Consider the following 20575-nt stretch of genomic DNA (forward strand, 5'->3'; position numbering starts at 1 on the left):
TTCAAAGGGAAATCTGATTGTTTTAGAGATGAGGAATAAAATACTGATGGGAAAGCTAGTTCCCTCTCCCCCTCTTGCCTCTCTCCTCTCCTCTCTTTTTTATTTTCTTAACTGCTGGTCTCAGTTTCTCCATTCATCTCTACTAGCTTTTGAGGCAATGACCTTCTTTTAGTCTGGATCTGCTAGAGCTAAATACCAGGCAGATACCATGTAAGAGTAGCTAACCAGGGATGCTTTCCTGGATAGATGATGCACTGTGCTTAGCATCTCTGTGATTACTGTCTCTCACTTGATGATGTTCAGGGCAGTTACAGAGACAAAAGAAGCAGAACAGAGATTAAAGCTAGAATAGCGTTAAGATCCAGTTTTCCAGTTTGAGACTACAGAGCAGTCTCCTACAGATCTTCAGGTTGGTTTAATTTATCCAGGTTTGAGGCTCACCTGGCAAAAAATAGAAAATGCACCAATTTCCGCACAGGGTAGGCAATAATTTGCTCGTTACTCTCTGGGATATTTCCTTACTATAACCTTTCCTTTTTGTAGTAGGTTCCTGTCAGGAACATGAATGAATGAGGTTCTTAATGAATTTAAAGTAATTTTATTCAAACTGTGTATTTTTAATCTATGAACTGTAGAATTCAGAAGCAGTTCCCTAGAAATACATACTTGTAGGACGTTTCAGAAATCTTACAAAGTATGCAAAAACAAGCTGAAGAGAGTATAGTTTAAGAATCGTCTCTTTAAATATATCTACACATTTGTAGGTATTATTTCTGATAGTTGAAAAAACTTGTCTTGAATTTTTAAAATATGTTGTTAATCTGTCCATTTCACTATTCATTTATTACCAGATTGTAAAGCAGGTAAGGGATCTTGTTAACAGTACAGGTATGTATTCCCATGCACAAGTAAAAGAAAAAAAAATCCTGTTGATTTTGTAACATAAGATACAACACTGACAAAGAACAAGAAAAATAAATTACTGCCATCACATTTAGCACCTCAGCTGTTCATTATGTCACAGAATTTAGCTACATGTATCTTGCTGTAGTAACGAACAAGTGATGTTTATATTATTGCAGAAATATGTAACTAATTGGCAAGATTAAAAACCATAAATAAATGTCTGTTTTCCTTGCTAAAATATGCTTAGGTTTTGTTAGCCAACATGCTGTCCATCATTAGTTACCTGTTAATATTAATCTCTTACCTCAAACACTCTCAGAAATCATTTGATGAGGATACAACTCTGCAGGTATTGCCAGCTATTCTGTCACATAAGATGGTTCCTCCACGTTTTTTCCTTCTTGAATGGCAATCACAGGATGCAAATGGCAGGTTCTTGCAAGGTATTTTCTAACTTCTGGTTCTTGAGGAGCAGCTGGGCTAGACATTCTGGAAGAACTTCTGAGCTATTCTCAGGATGAAGTGGCTTCCTGGCCTCGTAGATGCAGTGTCCTCTCCAAGTGCCCTTTGGACATGAAGTGATCTGCATGTTATGTCTTGCCACAGAGTCCAAAGATGCAGATCATTATATAGCTCGAAGCTGCAAACGTTCAGTGTAAACTGAATGTGGTGCATAACCTCAAGGCACGTGGGTAGTTGGATAGTCTGTTGTGATGGCTGCCATGTTTCACATCAGCATGTGAAAAGCTGAAACACTTGAATTGTAGTAAATGATTTCACACATTTTTGGAGTAACGAGGCTTAAAGTAGAGGGAAAGGAAAAGAAAGTTTAGGTATTTTGATATTAAACTGGAAATGAACATTTGCTTTATATGACTTTTGTCTGTATGTTGATTTTTCTCTTTTTGCAGGTATTCTTAGGCTGTAGTTCTGTATTACAAATAGATAACTAGGGGCTTTTTATAGCCTAGTTGGGCTTTCAGGCAACCTGAAGGAGGAGCAAACACAACTGCATTTCTTTCATGGTATGGAGTTTCAACTTCAAGTAAATGTGATGTTTAATATTCAAGATTGCAAAATATCCAGAAGCCTAGTATGTTAACAGCGATAACAGGAAACCTAAAAATAGAAAGCATAACTTTCTGTAAGTTAAATTGAATTATTGTTATCTAACCACACAAGTGGACTTGACAGTTATTTGTAAAATACCTGCTTTCTGGTTTTTGTCATTGATTATTGTCATAGATAATCAAGATTGTTGTCTCGATATCTATTTGCCAGGAAAAAAAAAAAAATAAAAACAAAAGGTAAAACTTGGGGAAGCTTAGATATCACATTAAAAAAAAAAAAAGTTGAAAAATACAGGGATAAAAAACTCCACATCTCACTTGAACAACTATTGTCCAAAATTTTGATTTTTTCTTTTCAAAATGCAAGTTTTCTACATAAATTGGAACTTGATTATAGCTAAAACTCTGAAAGCTCAAAAAATAATTTCAATTTGAATAAGCATATAAAACTGGAATACTTTTAATACCTTCTTGGGCTCTATTTGAAGAACCTGGATCAAAAAGCCTGCATCTGGCAGGATTCTTTGAATTCCTGTGGCAATAAAAAGAACTTCAAGTAATCTTCAGAATGTTGAGATTAACAGTGCATTGGTGTAAGAATACTTTCTTGTAAAGAGGAACTGGGGTTTTTTTGTGAGGGAAGTGAAGAAGATTAAATTGGTGAAGTTACAGGTAATGCATTAGGAGGAATTAGACCGATTCTAATTGTCCTTTTTCATTTCCTTGCTATAATGTTAATATTAGAAGATGTGTCAACCTGGGGTAGGAATTTGCTATTTGTCAATTTTTGTACAAGTAAAAGAGCTTTTACATAATAGCAAATAAGATTTTTCATTATTAAAATTTTTAAAGGTTTCAATTAGACTTTGATCGGGGGAAAAAAAAAAACACTGCTCAACATCAGTTGAGGTATTGTAACAATGTGGACTTTAAATATCTTGTTGTTGTTTTATTACTCAGTATGCATCTGTATTTTATTCTTGATGTTAAAAATTTGTTAAAAGGCTTTTGGACCTTTTTTATCTTCTGACATACATACAGTTACAGAATTCCCAAGTCACTGATCTTATATTCCTGTGGCTGGAAAATTGAAGTTACTAGATACAATTAATCCAGACATGAGAAACTTTAGAGAGGTATGCTTTAAAATAGGTGACATTTTACATCTAATGCATATATACCAGTGTTTGAGGCTTCAGCACACTTTTCATAATTTCATTCTGCTTTTTTACTTTACAGGATTATTAAAATGTTCCCAGTTATTTCTTCTGTTTGTTTGGCTGAGAAAGAGCTATTCTTCTACTGTGAAACCATACAAATAGCGGGTTGTTCAAAAATTCACTGGTTTGAAGTTACATGGTGGGGGAAAAAGTTTTATAGATGAAATTTATTTATCTGCTGCAAGGTAAAAAGGCTGTCCTTGAAAATGACTATTAAAGTATAACCACCCTGTTGTTTGAACTAATATTGAACTGTTAAATTACCTTTCCATAAGAAAACAGTACTACTCAAATAGATGATATCTGAAGCAGTTTCATCAGTGCTTTGACAAGCTTTCTTCCAGAATAGGACTGATACCGAGCAATTAGGAATGCTTGCTTCTCTTTTTATATTTTTTTCACTTCATTGGGGATGACACTGAATTTCTTTCATTGGCTTAATGTAGAACGAGATTATGACCCAGTTCCTAGAAAAAAGCGCATACAGATAGTTTCTTTTTTAAAGAGGTTAATAACTACAGGGATATGATAACCTTCAGAGTTGAAGCAGCTAGTGTTCCTGTCATTAAGCAATATATTTACTTGGCTGGCAGCACTATTTAGAAAATACGGGAGAGCATGAAGAAGGTGTGAGCAGGCCTTACTGCCTGTTGGAGCTGAGCTGTGCTTTACGAAGGTGTACAGAGGAGGGGAAGATGTCTGCAGACTACCGAGACCCTTACTCTGAAAGAAAGGTGGCATGAGTGGTGCCGAATGGGTGGTATCATAGCTTTGTGCTCTCAGGATAATGTCAATACAAGGACAGTCTCATGGTTAAGGGATGCATTGTCTTTGGAACAAGGAGGGAATTTAGAGCAGATGTGCAGAGTAACCCCTTGCTCTCAAGTCTGCTTCAGGGCTCAGTTCAGCAATATCCTGTCCTTGGCAGACTTCATGGCAAAGCCAAAATTTATTTTTAAATCATAAAACCAACTGATTTCTCCACTGACATATGTTCATAAAGGTTGGGGGTGTTATGGTAGAAAACGTTAACTATAATGTTGACTATTATGATAAAATGTTAACTATGACATCAAACTCGTTTTCTCATTATATGTTCTTAAAGTTTAGATTTCTGTTCAGAAATATTGTGAACTAAACAGTAGTAAAACAAATCAGGTAGAAATATGGGAGTTACTGAGTAAGCTGTGTTGCTTTGTCAGACTTGATATAAGCTTTAGATGTTTAGTTTAGTGATCAGTGGATTTCAGACCACTTTCAGATGACTCTGGAGTGGGTGATACCTGCTGGCTTGGAAAATCTTCAGATCTTGGCTGTATTACTGCTTTATAAGAAGGAAAGGGACAGATTTTTATTCAGACTTTTGACTTAATTTTGGGTGGAATCCAACTTGCCTAAAGTTACCTGTCTAGGTGTTGGATGTTTAATCTAAATTAGCCATTGAACTTTTTCCTATGATCATGGAGAGGGGGTGCTGCAAAGGATGATTCACATCAGATTACAGTAGTTAAGTTACGTGGCATCAACAGCCTTCTTCAGAGTATTTCCTACATCTCTGGGAAACTGAGCCATAAGAATATTGCTGAAGGAAAAGATGCAGTGTTTTTCAGAATTGATGCAGTTACCACTTTCGTAAGACTGGAGTGGTTATTCCTCCTGAAGTCAGTTAACTCAGAAGTTACCCATTTTGTTTGAGAAAAAAACCCAACACAGTAAGTTCTGTTGAGTATTCCGCATTGGCATTTCATTGTACTAATGCAAGACTGATATCTGAGCTCAGCCTTTGGGGTTTTTAACTCTGGTTTTGACATTTTGACATTATTCCTCTCACTGTATTTAGAAAAATAACTACGCTTTCTGTTTCATTTTCTGTAATGTCAGCAAGATATATAATTTCTGTAATTTCATTGTTAGCTTGTAATAAATCAGGACTTTACTTGACTCATGAACCCCATGAAGATGATCACAGAATTTCTGTCTGTAAAGTCTTTATTAAGTAATTTAAAATCTTATCCCAGTGAGATCCCTTGGCTGAGCTGATTGTATGCTAATGTTGTGTTGCCTTCCAGAGGCAGCAACTGTAATAAGCCAGTGTTGCTAAAGATCTTAATTGTCTCAATACATCTTGGTGTGCTTTAATGCCTCTAAATTAATTATGCAATTTAATATTGTTATTAAGTCTTGGATTGCATTGCTTCAGCAGAAACATAAAGCTAATGTGACTGTGTGCCATAGGCAATACCTGTGTTTTTAAGGCTTATTCCCCAACACTGAAATAATTCAGTAAATGTCTAATTCAGAAGGTTCACAAAACATTTTGCTTATACGCTCCTGGGGGCCACTGAAGACCTTACATGTAACTTATGACTTACAATAAAAGGTCAAAAGCCACAATTACAAGATCTCTCAGAGAGTATAAGAAATGAAGGCCATTGACAAGAGCTTAAGTGCCTGTAGAAGCAGAAAATACGTTAAGTAAAATATATTTGTAGGGAATATTTGTAGGGAATATTCCAGGGAAAGGCAATAATAAAATCAAAACCAACAAAATCAAAACCAACACTTCCTGCCAGTCTAACCTGGGGACTTTTCTTTTTACCTTCAGATTTGATTATTGCCTTGAAGATGTTTGTTTTGGTTTGGTTTGGTTTTAACAGAACCAAGCTAAGTACCTGAAAATTTTAGCATTGCTGGCAGCATTGACTCACATCACTTTGAGACTGGTCTGGTATGGTTAACCTTTCTGTGAAGAGGAAAATGGGCTTTCAGCATACTTTCTCCTCTGTCTGTAATAAGACAGTAAGCAGATATGAATCCTCTCCCCAGTCTCTGAGGCATCTTATTTTTCTTAAATATTTAAAAATCTAAGTCACCTTCACTCCTATCATCTATCAAAAAATTCTTCATTTTCTTTGCTTCCCAAAGCATCACTGTGAAAACAGGAAAAACAGAATCATTAAGCTTGAGTACATCACTTCTATTTTGAATGTATAGAAACAATACTACCCCTCTTTGATTTTAAATTGAAATAGAGAAGGAAATGTGTATAGGCAAAAAACATGGTTATCCCAGCTAGAAAATGAGACGGGTTGCTCTCAGTTCTCAAGGGAAACGTGTACTTTTACATTTTGTCTGGATGACAGCACTTCCATTACTATAATGACCTGTAAAATCATGGAATAGCAAAGCAGCACTGCAAGCGCAGGAGTGATTATAGTGAATCAACCAGAAGTGCCTGTTCTTGTGATATTGCCTGTAGAAGTTAAAGCCTGCATACAGTGCACAGAGCTTCTGGTCTGCACAGATTCTCTGCCCTTGTAGGGTATAGGTCATTCTGTTCCTTTCACAGATCCATCTCATGACAGCTTGATCTCATGTATCACCGACCGAGTTTATATACTTTTGGAGTTATTTATAGTATTCTTCTCATATTAACCCAACTGAGTAAATGTATATCGACAACAAACTGCCCTCAGCAGCAATCAGTTGCAAGCTTTTTCCAATAGTCAGAATAAAATAAATCCTGTGCAAAGCCAAGCCTGTATTATCTGAGCAGAATAGTTAAATGGTGATAGGAAAGCCATTGGGTTGTTTTCCCTGGGATGTCTGTCTAGTTTTAGATGACATAGTACACTTTGTAATTTTGGGAATCTGATTTGTTGATTAAATTGTAAATTTAATGACAAAATGCGGCTTGACACTAGGGTTTCTTTTCAGGGTTGTTATGTTCCCACATATCATTCCTTTTTTTTTTTCCTCCTTGTCCCTTCTCTCCACCAGCCAAAAACTGTTTAGCTTTTTAGTTTGTATAAACATTCAAATAACATTCAAGGTATTGATAGGGAAAGAAATGGCTGAGATACTGAGAACTTTCAGATACTGAAGTTCTGTATATTGATTCAATACAAAATTAATAACAGATCTTTAACTTTAACTTCAGCTGCACAGAAAGAATCTACAGAAGTTAACAAATTTTTCAGACATGAACAAAGGTGTGTTACAAAGCTTGCTTACTTATGTTCCCCATAGCAGGTCAGAAATTGTAATGAGGGCTTCTCTTGGGTTTTGCTCCTCAGCCCTGATGCCTACGTGGCTGTTCACAATAACACAGAAAAACACTGAGCAATAAGCTGCATTCTTAACAATAAGAAATTTTAGTTAAAAGTCAAAATCAGTGGCTATTCCTACACTGGTTTGTGTTATAATATATGTTGCTGTAGCCTGTGAATGGTACATAACTGTATGTATTTTGTCCTAGGGCTTAAGTTACAGTTAGGCTTTTGTATAAAAAAGTGCATATCTCCCCGTTATGCACTGAGACCTGAAATGGGCAACTTGTCCCTTTGAATGCTGGCGTCAAAGAGAGCTGTGGCTGCCAGACCATGCAGAACTGCTTTTGCTGGGTAGCACAAGCATCCTGATAAAGTTCCATGCCAATTTGTTGGGCATTTCATACCATATGGGTCTGGAGCCTGTGGGAGTCAGTTTTGAACCTAATCCACACAAAGAGCTACCACAACGGGCACCGCTCCGTGGACCAGAGGAGCTGAGCTGCTGCTGAGTCAGTTCCGTGGTGGCACAGGAGGGCAAGGACCGGGGTTGTGGTCAGTCCATGGCAGCTCCGTCCTCCTTGTGCTGCGCCCTACTCCTGCCTGGGGCCTTGTTGGCTGCTGTCCTTCAGGATGAACCTACTCCAGCCTGGGCTCTCCAAGGGCCGCAGGTCCTTCAGGGCATGTCCACTTGCTCCTGTGTGGACTGCCTGAAGCTCTTTGTTCTTTTCTAAATGCACTTCCCTGGAGGCACCCACCCATGTTGGCGGCGCCAGCTGTGCCCTGCGGTGTGACTGTGGAGCCAGATGGAACAGGCTGTGTCCAGCATGGGCAGCCCCCGCTGACACCTGGGCAGGGACACCCAAAGCAGAGGTAGATCCAAGGCCCATTAGCTGATTTTATTTCATTGTTTAAAGTGACGGTTGCAGTGGTGGTTGCGTTGGTACTGCCATGTTTGCTGGTGTCCCTGGGGCGTGCAGGAGCAGCCGCCTCCCCTTCCCAGAGACAACTTTTACGCCACTCTCTCCAGGTGCCTGGGAATAGCCCCCCCAGCCACAGGAGATGTCACAGCCACTTCCATCACAGTGTCCCAGGGTCCTGCCCCTGGGCCCAGGCAGCCTTCTGCTCTACAGGGAGCTGAAATTCATGTTGGGTTGCTGCCTGGCTGTCATCCCGATAGGGCTGCTGTGGGGGCTGGCAGGGTTGGTGCTGGTGGGTTGGTGGGCAGGGTGGCCCTGGCCTCAGGTCATGCCTTTGCCCCATGGAGGTTTTACAATCATTGGTTCCTTTCTGAGATGTAAGGATTTAAAATTCATAGAATCATAGAATTATAGAATAGTTAGGGTTGGAAAGGACCTTAAGATCATCTAGTTCCAACCCCCCTGCCATGGGCAGGGACACCTCGCACTAAACCATGTCGCCCAAGGCTCTGTCCAACCTGGCCTTGAACACCGCCAGGGATGGAGCATTCACAGCTTCCTTGGGCAACCCATTCCAGTGCCTCACCACCCTCACAGTAAAGAACTTCTTCATTATACCTAATCTAAACTTCCTCTGTTTAAGTTTGAAGCCATTACCCCTTGTCCTACCACTACAGTCCCTAATGAAGAGTCCCTCCCCAGCATCCTTATACGCCCCTTTCAGATTACCCTTTAATTTAAAAAATTACCCTTTAATTTAAAAGAAAAAAAATTATTTCCTGAGCTCTGCAAATAGATTTAGTGAAACTTCTTGGATAAAGAAGTTCAATTCCAGTAGATGTAATTACAGCTGTTGTTGTGTCTGCAACTCTTGGTGTGAAAGGAGTTGAACATTTCACATTTCACCACCTTTTTTCTTTGCCCATAGACGTAGTTTTTTATGTTTGAATATAAATGCTGCATGGCAGCAACTGTCTGGGTTCATTTGTGGGGTTGTTTAAGATTTGCATATACATACTGTTAGCTTTATTTTGATGTAGAAGAATGGATTTTGATAGGTGAGTGCGGGAGATTATTGCACCTCTTGCCAACAGCTTATTTCTTCTCTGTGCGTATAAACATCTTCATTAATCCCATAATTTCTCATCAGAAGTTTCATTAAGACAATTTTGTGTACATTTGACACAAAATGGAGCTAGAAAGAAATTCATGATTGCTGAGATTTTCCTCTATTGTCTAGAAGGCACAGTTAAGAAAGACCATATTATGGGACATTTCCTACCTGTATACCCTAATGAATATTTCCATTAACAGATTTATCATCCCTCTGCTTCCAACTGGTTTGTTCAACTGCTTCATATGATAATTCAACACCTTACTTAGGCTTTCCTACTCTCTTAGATTTAGCACAGCAGACACATATCTTGTGTACCTAAGTCACATCCAAATATTTCCTAAAATACTGAAATTTCTAATGTTTCATGAGTAAGTGGGGTCATGAATATCTGAAAACTTTGCAGTAACTGTTAATAGTGAAACTGGGGGGAAGAAACAGAATGGTATGTTTGCTCAGAACATCTTTTTCAGATGAGAAGGGGTATGTGGGGGTTTTTTCCATGTATATGTATACACATATATATAGTGGAGCCTAATCTCATTCTAAATGGCTGGATGTATCAGAATATTTATAGACTAAACAGTGGATGAAAGAGATTTGTAAGAACAGTTACTACAAATACCAATTTATGACCATGAGAAGTGAACACTCAGGATGGAATTCATCAAACCAGATTTAAATGTGCTGCATAACAGATGGGGGACATGAGATACTCCTAAGGCTTATTTCATCTTATCCTAGAGCCAACAACTAAAATACAACAGCTCTGTTGAATGGCCCTCTGATGTGGCAGCTTTTCTTGTGTTGACTGTGCAGAGTCTGTACAGCTCAGGAGCAGATGCCTGTAACTGTAAAGATACCTATAGTTAAATGGGACCACTGCTGAAATGATTAATGCTCTGATAACTGTATACCAAATAGTGAACTTCCTGGTTTGGTCTGTTTAGCCATGGTTATCTTGCAGTGCCATGTAAAATTACACATGACATTTAAAAAACTTTGTTTAAAAAAAAAATTTAAAAAAATCATTGTTTTCTTAAAAACAGAGGTGCTAGAAGTTAGACATTAGTAAACACCTGAAGGACTCAAAATCTAAGAGAGATTCTAATAATTTCTCAAATTTTAAAAAGCTTTTTTGATGATATATCTAATACATAGAAAATAAGTAATAAAGAACAATTAAACTGAACTCCTTTCTTAGTTGTTTTTTCCTGATGTTTTCTTTTTTCCTGACTACTTGTGCTGCTGATAATATTCATTGTAGTGCACTTTCAAGATGCTTTGTACATAAACTGAACTGAGTTTAACACTTATCTGCTGAGCAGATCTAACTGAATATTTCCAAAATAGCCACTCAACTTTGGCAATAAAATGCTGAAGTCAATATTCTAGAGTGAAACAAATGTGGTAAGTCTAGAATTAAGAATTTTTGAGCTACAAGGCTGCCAAATTAAAATCATACCTGAAATGTCTGGATTTTGTTTTACCATACTCCTCAGAACATCAAAACAAAATGAAGCTGCCTAGTTACTCAGCAGCTGGAACAGCTTTGACTGAGTCAGTACCATGAATTGACATCTCTTCACTGAGAACATTGTCTAAATTCAGGATGCTAATAATTATTTTTTTTTAGCTCAGTGAAACTGGATGAAAGGGGCATAAAATTGCTGTTTTCAGACACCCTCAAAAAATAAAAGTCAGGCATATTGAATGAACTGTTGTCTGACATTAAGTTTGTCCTTTCATTTTGGTCTTATGGAATTTCTTCTGCAACCTCAGAAATGCAAAAGGTGATCCAGTTCAGTGGGGACTTAGTTGGCATTTGCACCATATAGGAAGACTTTATCGTTATAGCTAATGTTTATAACAGACACAGGATATCAATTTATCTTTCAAGTTCAAGTTGGTAGAATAAGCCTGTGCCTCCTTCTTCCATCTAATTTATAGGATATTCCAGAACTGTTCTTCCTTAACATAGCCTTTTGAAGCAGTTCAATGTGAAATACAATATTAACGTGTTTATTGGGCTAGGGATAGAGAGAAGATGATCCTGGCATTTTGGATTTCGTATTAAGGGACCACTAGTAGCCGGTGGTTGCAGTGAGATCTCTGAGCACATCAAGCAGCTAATAATTTTACAGCCTACTTCCGTAACAAACATGGAGCTAATATTAATCTTGAGCTTTTTTTAAAATACATGTGACAGGTCTTGTGTCCAAACTGCAAGCAGAGTTCAGGCCAAAGACATTGACAATATGAATTTTTGAATAAATAATGAAAAATTCTGAAAATATCTGTCTAGTGCATTGCCAGAAAATTTTAAACAATTTTGTTTCACTTTTGATACCTGTTAAGAAAGGGGTTTTTTAATGCATTTTTTTGACTCTCCCATATATTCTTCTGAATTAATGAGCCATGTTTGTTTATACTGTTAATTTTTGAGATATCTCTGATTAGAAAGATGCAGTATCTCAACAGTACAAAATTCTTACCTGCTTCTGACCAGTCCTGGCTGGGTGTTGAGTTGGCAGCTTGTGCTTGGAAACTGGCTTGATTCCTTTTGTCAACAATGCAAGAAAAAATCTCTTTTTATAAAAAGAAAAAAAAAAAACCCTTTTTTAAAAAACCATTTAAAAAAAAAAAATGGACTCATATAAGGTTTTTATAAACTTTTTATTAAAAACCCCTTTTTAATTAAAAAAACTTTTTATAAAAACGGCAAAATCTAATAATGTGAAAATAAATAAACAACCAAAAACTGTACCCCGCAAGAAATTCTGTTCTGAACTAGGTGTCAAATGTTTTCCTATCAGTGGAAAAGTGTTTTTCAGTTGTATAAACATTGCAGCTGCAATCTCTTACCATCCAGCTTTGATCTTTTCTTGGTCCAGAGTGATTCTAACCTCTTCTAATGAGATCCAGTGAAAGAAGTACAAGGCAGAAATACCTCTTTCAGCTGGCAGACTTTTTTATACATGAAGCTCAAGAATCAAGAGATTTTTCTGCCCTTTAAAGTCCACTGGAAATACAGGCTGCAGGACTGATACCATAATATGCATTTCTTCTTATTTTGTAAAGTCATCAGGATTATATCTATGAAACTATTAAAGTGCTTTCTATCTGTATAGGTACACCTATGGGTATTTTTGAGGATGATAAACATGGTGCGTAGTAGTGCTGATTTATTTTTAATAGCTTTTTTAGGCAAGAAAATACAAACATGTAACAAAATCTCTCCAATTTTTGAGACCTTTTATTTCCTCATAGCAAGACAAAAATTGCCCAAAGTTCATTTATTAAAAAAAAGGACCCATGAGATCACCTTTAACCATTGATAAACACTCAGGTGAAATACCCACCTGATTATGTATGAAGTTTTACCTCTGTGAAATTTATTTCCAGTAGTGAGAAACCTACTTCATGATACAACTGTGTAAAATATTAAAATCTCAGGAACTCAGTTTCTCAGTGCAGAGTCAATGTGTGCAGATTCATCTTTTCAAATAAACAAAGCAGAAATTACTGTATCCAGAGTTTTGCTTTCCACAGAAGTAGTTCTCTTATTTAAAGGCCTTCCTGACACTCTAGTCTCAGGTGAGTTTTTATCAAAAATAAGTAAAAAGCTAGAGGTGGCACACAGGTGCGTTTCTTGTTTTAAATAGGGATTCTCATTAACATTGGAAAGGAATCATACAAGTCATAAAATGGGATCTTCAGTTCAGTACTCAGAACACAGAGTAGCTGCCCATCCAGACAGCAGCTTCTTTTAAGGCATTATTATCGTGGCTGTATTTCTGATACCACAAATCTCAGTCCCTTCCTCTCTGTAGTGTTGGTCATGCCACCTCCAAGTCATGCCCAAGCTAAAATCCTGCTAGGACCAGTCTCACAGTTTTAATAGCACAGATCAAGTGCCAGTGCCTAAAAGCACCCTGCAAATTAAATTTTCTAGCACAAACGTAGCAATCAGCCATAGCTGATGTCGGCTTAAGGAAGTCCAGAATTAATGCTGATTAGTGGGCAGGGTGTTGGGGTTGGGGGGGGGGTGTTGGTTGGCTTCTGAGGTTTTTTTGGACAAGTGTCCCAGGAAGAATAAAAGGGGAACTAATAAACTGTATCAGCACAGAATAATGGTTCAAACTATTGTTTCCAGATGTAAAATACAAGTCAGCCATGTTTCCACCTTCCCTGATTTTATCCTGGATATTTAAAGGGTTAGCAACTGTGTTTTATGATGTCTATTACAGGTCCATCCTCACATTAACTATAAGCATCTACCTCCAAATGCTTTGTGTCAAGTAACAATTTTTCTCCATTTCCTGAAAGAGAAGGTGGAAAGATGTGAGGAGATAAAACTTTGGCGTGGATCTTCATGTTCTGCACAAGCTGAATCGTCAGCTGGTTTTGATTGCTTTTCATAAAGAGTAGAGTTTATTAGTTTTGTAGCTGAATATACAAACAGCGCAAGCTTATTTGAGGAGTCTTAGTTTATTGTAAATTAGGGCAATGAATTCCAAAGCTCTGAGTCACAACCTACCTAGTTAGGGGAGTTAAACTGGATTCTTGACAGTAATGGCATAAAATTAAAATATACTAGAAAATTACTGGGAAGAAATTTCTTTAGTGCGAATAGCTTGAAAAGGTAATTTAATAATGAATTAGTTTATTGCTGACTAAAAACATAATAACTTGATGAGAGGGAAATTACTAAGCATTATTAAAATTCCAGTTTTAATTGACAGAAACTATAATTCCTCAACTAAAAGGAGACTCAACTAACTAAAAAGATACTTTCATCCTTTATACTTTCTGTATAAAAAATAATTGAACAAATTTTTTTTTAAGTGTTTTAAGTGCTTTTAAGTGTTATCCTCATTGTTGTTTCATGGGTGACAGTATGTAAGAGTTGCACCAAAACCTCACTTAAACAATAATTGGTACATTCTGTTTTAATATTGAGTGAATTACTAAAGTATGGGTTCACTGCTGCATTGCTGGAGTGAAGTACTGAAACTAGAGCTGCTGTTTTGAAGTCTGGAACCACCCTTCCTGAGCCGAAGAGTCGAGCTCTCCCACTAAAGGCTCCACAACATCCTTACAGAGCTTCTGTGTCACTTTACAAAGGGAAAGCTCTTTCCGGGCAGGAGCTGATTAAATCATAGAATCACAGAATGGTTTGGGTCGGAAGGGATCTTAAAGGTCATTGAGTTCAAACCTTCCTGCCCCTTCCACTAGACTAGGTTGCTCAAAGCCCCATCCAACCTGGCCTTGAACACTGCCAGGGATGGGGACTCCACAACTTCTCTGGGCAAGCTGTTCCAGTGCCTCACCACTCTCATAGTGAAGATTTTTTTCCTAATATCTGACCTAAATCTACCCTCTTTTTAAATGATGCACATGAGCTTCCTGGCTGTTCCTTCCTCTTTCTGAGAGTTTTGCTTTCTTTGCTTTGTGACCTTTGGTGCAGATGCATTTCTTTGTGCTGCACTTCCTGTGCATTGTCTGTCTGGGAGCAGTGGCAGGAACTTTGAGTAGCTTGGTAAAGAAATGCCTAGGAAAAGAAACACTTAGGAAGTTTGGAGTGATTGTCTCTCCTCTAAACATTGATCTGGGCTGAGAGGGTATCAAAGCCTGCCTTTATGGAAGGGTTTGCCGCACCGATGTGTCTAGGCTCCTTCCAGTTAAGTGTGGCGGTGTTTGTAAGACAAATAATGCGTATGCCTCCATTCCTGGTCATACTCCATCTCATCTGCTTCCTTTCCACTCATTCTCTCAAATACAGCCTCTCTTGTCTTCATGTGATGTAGGGGTGCGTTCAGATTCACTTCCACTCTATCGCATTGCACTTCTTGGTTCTGCAGGGTTAGTGGAGGGAATGGCTGTCGTCTAGGAGAGTGTTTTACCGGATGAGGAAGGGACCTTTGTGATTAATGGTATGTGTTAGAAGTGCTGTGTTGGTGTGCAGCAGTGTGCATGGCTAGTAAACGTGTATTTTCTTCCATTCTGAAAATGGACTGGAATGTAATTTCAGTCTTGATTGTTTTTAATCTCAGCCTTGTTGCTGTTGGGTTTGGTTGAGGTTTTTGTTCATTTTTTTTCCTGAGAAACTGAACATCCAGCATAGCCAGTGTGTTCTCTCTCTGGTCTGCTGCCTCCTTTTCATAACACCTGGGAGTGAAATCCCTTGTCATGCTGGTAAAAGCTGAGACACTGACCAAATATGTAAAGCAGCCATTGATTCAGAATCACTTTTCTTCATTTAAATTATTCAAAGGGGTCTTGAAGCCTTAGGCTGCAGTGGCATGCAGTAAATGGGATAATAATGCCACATGGTTCCACTTGGCACTAATTATATATAATGAAACCGAACATGGTAGTCAGTAGCTAATCTTTCTATGCTTCTGACTTCAGGAATTTTCAACTTTTGCAGAGGAGAGTTTGTTGTTTAGGTTTCAACTATTGATACTTTTGTTTCATCTGCTGTTGTGTCAACTTTTAAAAGCGACAGTATATTAAATGCAGCTGAAAATGTAATGTGTGGAAAACATTAGGGGAGTAAGTTTTCTAGCTTTTTGTGTTCTTTAAATATAAACTAATATCTTAAACCAGCTTTCTAAATTGGTTAGCTTGAGAAACTGCATAACTGGGGGGCAGAAAAGGACAGCCTAGTTCTTAGTTCTGCCCCTGTGTCAAGCTGCTCCTGGGGTCTGGGTGGGCTAAGCATCCCACTTCTCCCTATGCCCGGAGGTGCCAATTTCCAGGCATAAGCCAGCCAAGCTCCAGTTCTGACTGAGTGCAGGCTTACTTGTGCTGTCTTGGAGAAACTGTTACCTTTGCTCCGGTTTGGTCACTGGGTTTGAAAAATCACCTGAAAATACCGTGATCATACATAGCCCTTTGGGGATAGGTATGAGCAGCCCACAGGCTTGTCAGTACTATCTTATTACCATTGCTCTGGATCTGTGTGATACATGCATGCTTGAGTTGTTCTATTTTCAGCTAGGTCTCTAAGATTTAAAGAAGAAAAAAAAGTATTATTCAGCAATAGAAAGTATAAATAGTTTTTTGTCTTCATTTGGTCCCAAGGAGGTCTTCTGGCTTATATGTCTGTGCCTCCCCCATGTGTACATGATCTATTTTAATAATTCTTCTTCTGTCTTCTGTTTTGTTCACAGCCTACATGCTGACACACTATCAGTTCTGTTTCCAAAAGAGGAGTTCACAGAACTGCACAGTGCCTGATGCAACTAGCCGCTTTGATGTTCCTCACTGGACCATGTAAGTAAAATTCAAAGAAACATATATATTCACATTATATCTTTACAAGTACTCAATGTATCTGGAAACAGCTGATTATTGCCAACAGTGCTCATTTTGTGAAGTCCAGTGTTTTGGGATTTATGGACTACAGAATCATTTATTAAGGTCTTCCAAATTTTCAGCGTGTTACGTCACAATGTGTTTGATCTTCTTGCGACATCTATTTTAAGTTGTTGTGGGTGCTGGGATTGCTGTGATGCCTATCATTTCTGTAGGCTTTAATAGAGCTGCAATGGTGCAAATTTCAGTTTAGGCACAAAACCCAGCAAAAAAACTGAATAAATTCTCAAGCAGTTGCAGTTGGCAAACCTTGAGCTTCTTGTTATTAGAGCTGCACAGATAGCAGAATAAGAGCTAGCGAGGGTAAGAGCTAGGCTGCACAGGTTTACATGAGTGAACCTCTATGCTTGACTTAAGATGAGTAGAGCAGTATCCTGGTGTTGGTAATCAGGAGAAAGATGCCTTCAGGTTTTTTCTGTTGATCATCTTGAACTTCTGCACAAACCTTGAAGTTTTCTGTGAGTTTCAGACAAAATGTAAGACATAGCCGATATTCCACCTGTAGGATTTCCCTGCAGAAGAATTCAGTCTTGCTATAGTAGAGGAGGGAATCCAACAGTTTAAATTCAATACCTTGAAAAGTGTGTTTTCCCTTCTGGTTTTGATATGCTAGCTGGGTTTAGTTTTAATGAGTTTACTCTGCGAGAGTAAACCTAGGCAAAGAACTAAATTGTTCTGATTAAATTGCCAGCATTCATTATCACTTGACTGCTTTCTCCCCTGTATGTTTTGCAGGTTTATGTCTCAGTTGCAGTGGCATTTAAAATAATTTATGTGAATTGGGAGGCTGCAATGTTTATGCCTACATTATAGTTGGTGTTTCTTTTATGTTCCTTAGACATTTTGCCACCTTAGTTTGCATTTCTAATTTTGTGGAAATGAACTGTAAACATGGATATGTGGCAGTGGCTTAGATGGACTGTGTTTACTCTTGCTGGCACACTCTCCTTACACAGAAAACAGCTCTTTTCACATTTTGTTTTAAGGACTGTGGCCCTGACAGTTTATGGTGATTTGCTGGAGTGTCTTGATATTTCAGTCGCTTGGTTCTCTCTGGAGAAAGCTTCTAACCAAGTCATCTCAGGAAAGCATTTTGATAGCATACTGGCTGAATCATAGAATACCAGGTTGGAGGGGACCCCAAGGATCATCTGGTCCAAGCTTAATCTTTATGGCTTCAATACTAACAATAAGTATCTCAGCTGAATCCTGAAATGATGCTTACCCCTGCTTTCATCTCCTGAAATTAGGACATGGTATCTTGCCCACTGTTACGCAGCTGGCCATTTTCAGTTACAGTTGATTTTTGCCTTTCATGTTGTGTTGACCATACTCCAACTTTATCCAGACACTTTATTCAAGTTGTTTTGTGTGAAGTGAAAGGTTTGTGTTGGCTTTTTTTGTTGTTGTTTTCCTTTGGGTTGGGGTTTTTTGTTGTTCTTGGCTTTGATTTTATATTTTTTTTCCCCAGGTGACAGATTTTCTATGAATAAACTACTGAAAACACTTTGTTGTTTTGTAGTTGAACTCATAAGCGGGTTGCTAGGTCTAGATTGCAGAGGCCTTTCATGTTTCCTGTTGTGAGTATCCAAAATCTTTCCCAGTTGTAACCGATGGGCAGGAAAAGAATCCGAAAAGACATTTATTATGCTGGAGAGGATATCGAGTCCAAGGAGTCTTTTCTCTAGGTATCAGTGGCACAACTACTCCATGGCAGGAAATTTTTTAATCGGTGCCAAAATTCAGAGTACCCCAAAGGAACTGGAATTAAACTGTACTCAGTTTTAGTCTAAAAGGAAAGTAACAAACAAAATACCTGAATTCATAGAATTAATTTCTGCAAATTTTGTTACAGTCCACAGCTCGCTCTGTCTGTATAAACATGTATTATTTATCGCATAGACTCTGATGTGACAGTGGAAAAACAGTGAGCAAAAACAAAGGGTTAAAGCATCAAACCATGTAATCCGTTTTCAGAAAAGCCACAAATACTAAGTTTAAAACGACAAAGCCATTCATGCAAATAAATGTAATGGATTGCTTTAGATTTACACTACTTGTCATGCCACCTCTTAAGGGATTATATGTACCAAAATAATAAAATAATGTGCTTTACTACCCTGAAATGTAGAGCACATTAAACAGAATTTGTCAGTTCATCTTCCCATGTTACATTAGTCAAGAGGAGCAGCATCGTTTTGCTTAGCAAAGGTACATTAACTAGGCTGTTTACGCTGTCAGAATCTTAAAATCTTGCCTCAATGCAAGGGTAATGGTCACTATGACATGCATTTGTCATTTAATGCAAGTAATGCTTGTGCTTTAGTGGCTTTTAGCAAAGTATAGATGTCTGCAAAAGTTGTGGTACAGGTCAGCTTTCTAATACAAAGTGCAAACTCTAACATAATTGGTGTGATTTTCAAGTGTGAACTAAGTCTGATCTAAGAAGAGCCAGACAAACCTCAGAAGGTATTAATGTGTTAAAATTCATTCATATTTGTTTCATATAGTCATAAATATGATTAAAAATACTTTTCTGCATTTAAATATCTACCTGAAACTTTGTGGTATTGATAAAATCTAGCAACTCAATCAGAAGTTTGACTCCATTGATGTTTGTTTTACAGAGCAGTGACACAGAAATATTGTTCCTATAGATTATCCCTTGAAAAATGATCCAAGCTTTTTATCTGATGCTAATGAGAACTTGTATTTTTATTTCTTTATAGATTTTAGTAGTAGGCTATATACATTAGTCAAGAGGAGCAGCATCATTTTGCTTAGCAGCAAGAGTGGCAGAAGAGTAGCTTTGACAAAAAGAATAACCAGTTCAAAGCATATGTAATTTGTGACTAGGGCTGTCATGAGCTCATGCTCTAAGCAGTTGTACAATCAGCCAAAGCTTACAGTGCTTACTTGCCTAGTCCCTTTGAAGTAATTTGGCTTGACATTATTTCAGGAGAAGCATCACAGCTTAGACCATTGTGTATCTGTGGCTGTCATGTTGAGTTAATGATTCATCCATGAGGATAGGGTACTGTTACGCTTTAAAAGGGGATTAATGGCCAAAATTAATTTTCTAGAGATAATTTGCTCTTTGGCTCTAGTTATTTAACTGAGTCTATGCAGTACCTATTGATTGTGAAAGGAGCACATAGACTGGGGTTCAATTTATTCATTCGTAGTTGCTATTTATTCATAAATATATTATTTCAATTACTTGGAGGAAAAAAGGTGACACAAACTGGTCATTTGTAATTTGCATCCTGAAAGTAAGTGTACTTTTTATACTAGAATTAAATTTTTTAAGGATTTGTGATTTAAATGAAAGATGGAAATATTTGCATATTTAAATTTAAGTATACGAAATATAATTGCTCTCAGCTGAAACTCCCTCTACGGTATTTTGTAAACAATTCTTTCATTACATGAGTTAAAAACTTGAGTGGAGTGATTATGGCTGAGTTCCATTCCATCTGAAAAAGTATCAACAAAGATTTTTCAATACCTTTTTTTTCAGAGGGAAGACTATTAGTTTTTGGAATTAGAAATTTCTGTTTCCTCTGACATTTAAAAAAACCCCATGTGTTTTCTTGTCACGCACTTCACCAGACGGATCGTGTTTAACTTGTGAGGACTGACTAGTTTGCAGCAGTAGGTGGTATGTGAAATACTGACTTCAGGAAGAGCATGATTTTCATAACCACTTCAAAGGAAATACATTATAAATAAAATACATTTCTCTGGGGGCTTACAAAACCATTCTGTTTGTAATTTAAATTGCATTAAGCTAAATAAAATAGTACAGTAAAACCCTCGAGGGAAAAATACTTCATTTAAGTTTGAACATTACATTACTTCCATTAATTGGAAGTATTTGACTCTCTCTAATAGTTTATTTTTCATTGAATAT

At 37.6% G+C, this 20575-nt stretch overlaps 1 long non-coding RNA gene across 1 annotated transcript in view; it reads left to right on the forward strand.

Moving 5' to 3' along the window:
* The window catches only part of LOC115613895, a 273874-nt gene that overhangs the window by 124279 nt on the left and 129020 nt on the right, over positions 1-20575 (forward strand). The window contains exon 3 of the long non-coding RNA XR_003993560.1: positions 16458-16560. This is a non-coding gene — a long non-coding RNA (uncharacterized LOC115613895). The remainder of the gene's footprint in view (positions 1-16457; positions 16561-20575) is intronic.

This window comes from Strigops habroptila, chromosome 10 (genome assembly GCF_004027225.2).
Source record: "Strigops habroptila isolate Jane chromosome 10, bStrHab1.2.pri, whole genome shotgun sequence".
Classification (NCBI taxonomy): Eukaryota; Metazoa; Chordata; class Aves; order Psittaciformes; family Psittacidae; genus Strigops; species Strigops habroptila.